The sequence below is a fragment of the Nannospalax galili genome, unplaced genomic scaffold (assembly GCF_000622305.1).
Source record: "Nannospalax galili isolate Female #2095 unplaced genomic scaffold, S.galili_v1.0 scaffold383, whole genome shotgun sequence".
NCBI lineage: Eukaryota > Metazoa > Chordata > Mammalia > Rodentia > Spalacidae > Nannospalax > Nannospalax galili.
In genome coordinates this window covers 541,606-544,389 of record NW_008351346.1, presented here as the reverse complement: position 1 = coordinate 544,389, position 2,784 = coordinate 541,606, and positions in this window count along the sequence as shown.

Sequence of the window (2,784 nt, the reverse complement as noted above, 5' to 3'; positions counted from 1 at the left end):
ATCATCTCCAATTCGGGGGTGGGGGATCCATCGCTCCTTTCCTTTCCAAACCAAGGGTTTAATTACAACTGCAATAGAAGCAAGAAGATTGTTGTTTTTTATTTTTGCCACAAGTTTCAAAAAAGAAGAAAAAAGAAAAACACATCCTGACAACATCCCCTGTCCCGTCACATCCCATTTTACAGGATAGCTGTGGGGTGTGTGATCCGTAGCCAGAAATAAAACAGAGCTGGAAGAATCAGCCATCTGTCTGGAAGCACACACACTCCCAGATGGTACTTCCTTTCTGGCTTTCTGGTAACAATCTCCTCTGTCTAACGAAATGAGGCAGAAATTGCCCAGTGAGTTAGTGGGGGTGATGGACCTTTGTCCTCCCAGCTCCGGCACTAGGATCTGAGATTGCCCAGCAATACCCACTTTATTTGTACATATAATCTTACCCTTACTATTGTCATATGTTAGACGTATTCCTCTGTATTTTCACTCTGTGTGTGTGTGTGTGTGTGTGTGTGTGAGAGAGAGAGAGAGAGAGAGAGAGAGAGAGAGAGATTTTTCAAAACAGGAATCATTTACTCTCCTCCTCATGTACTCAGTCCCAGGCCACCTGAAGGATAATGTGTTTGTTGTGCCCTACACACAGTAGGGATAAATGCTTCCTTACTGGCTGACTGGCTTGCTAATGGGAAAGGATTCTTCACAAGCCTGATTGATTGCCATGGTCTGTTTTTGCTTCCCCCAGTCCTTTCCTAGAAGTACTTCTTTGAAGATCAATTCTGCATCAGTCTAAATAGATATGATTGTTAAGCTAGAAACTAGTGTTAGAGAGAGGGAGAGGACCTCAGTATGATGTTGAGAAGACCTCTGGATTGGCCTCAGACTGCTGCCTTCACACTAAGGCTGTTGGAAGTGAGACTTTAGGAAAGGAAAATAATTAGCCTTCAGGAATCTTAGATTTTTCGTTTTTATAGTAAATCCTAAGTTCTTGGGACACGACAAGTTTTCTCAGAGTCACCTGAAATGCTGGTTAAATCACAGCTTGTTGGGTCTATACCCAATCCTCAGTTTCTGATTCACTAGGTCTGATATAAGGCCAAGAATTTTCATTCTAACAAGTTCCCAAGTGGTTGGCAATACCACAGAGCCCAGAACCATACTCCAAGACATGCTGAACCAGCACATACCACAACATAGAAAAGAATCAAGAATGCCTGTTTACATGAGCAAACACATCAGTGAATCTGCAAAGTAAAGAGAAATGGGTAACTTTTGACAGGAGTCTAATAGCTGCAGACTGTATGGTATTAAGTATGACAATACATAGCACTAAACCAGACCGACACACAAACAAGAGACTCAAAACTCCAAGCCAGAAATCTTTCCAGCTCATGAAACCATAGCAAACTGAGAAAAAAAATTCAAAAGTTTACATGGGATGAAAACTCTTAACAGTGTGTGGAATGAAATAGCTGTTTTCTTAGTGGTAAGAATAGTTTAACCTTGAAAAGACAAAGATTGAGAAAGCTTAAAATAGTAAAATATACACTTCATATATATCAAAACTTTTTCTCCTTGGAGGGAAAAGTCTTTCCTAAAAATTAAAAAGAACTACAATAGAAAACCAAGATTCTTGCTCATCCTTTAGTTACTAAAAATTTGGGTTTTTTTTGTTGTTGTTTCTGTTTGTTTTTGCAATTTTAGGACCAATCTCACCCATCCTAAAAATGCCAAATAAATGGATTGGTTTTATATCTGTTTTCCTGGTAATAAATTAACAAGGTATTGCTTTTGGTTGACTAAGAAAAACTATGATGAGGAAAATTCAAACGAGATAGAGTATCGTCTTAAATGAGAACCTTTCTGTAGACTTCCCAACTCTGAGTAGTCCATACCAGAAATAAACTAATGGTCTTAGATTCTTCAACCTTTCCTCTAAACCCTTCTCACGAACAAGCAATAAGAAGCCATTTTTAAACTTTTTTACTCAGTAAAAATTGTATGGATTTCTAATATACAATATCATGTTTTGATATGTTTACATTAAATAATGACTAAATCAAGCCATTTAAAATATGTATTGCCTCACATTTTTTTCTTTTATTATTGAATTTTTGTGTTTTTCATGCAATATAATTTGATGGTATTTAGATCCCCTCCCCTAGCTCCACCTCCCCTTACTGCCCCCACCCAATTTAATGTACTCTATTATGTATATAAGAAGGCCTATAAGTCTAATTTGTGTCTCCAAATGTCCTTTAGTGTCCTTGAGTTCATCCATTGAAAACTGGTTAACCTACCAAGAGTTCCATGCTTGAAAGAGACTGTGTCTGCCCCTCTGAGCAGCCCTCAGTTGCCACAATTTCCTCAGGTGGGATTGGAGTTTCCACCCACTTCCTCATGTCTGTGCTGGGATTTTGTGTGGTTTGAGCTTGCATGGGAACTTGTTTGTACATGCTGTCACCATTGCTGTGAGTTCATGCGAGTAACTGACAAGCTACCTAGAAAACTCTGTTTTCTTGTGGTTGTCCACTACCTCTGGCTCTTACAATCTTTCTGCCCCCAGTTTCCACAATGATCTCTGAGCCATGGGAGGTAGAAGTTTGATAGAGGTGTCCTGTTCAGGGATAAGCACTCCATAGCCTCCTCCTTTGCATGTTGGCCAATTGTGCATTTCATGTTAATGACTATCTGTTGCATAAGGAAACATCTCTGGTGAGAGTTGAGAGATGCATTAATCTGTGGGTATGACAATAAGTCATTAGGAGTCAGTTTAATATGATTACTATT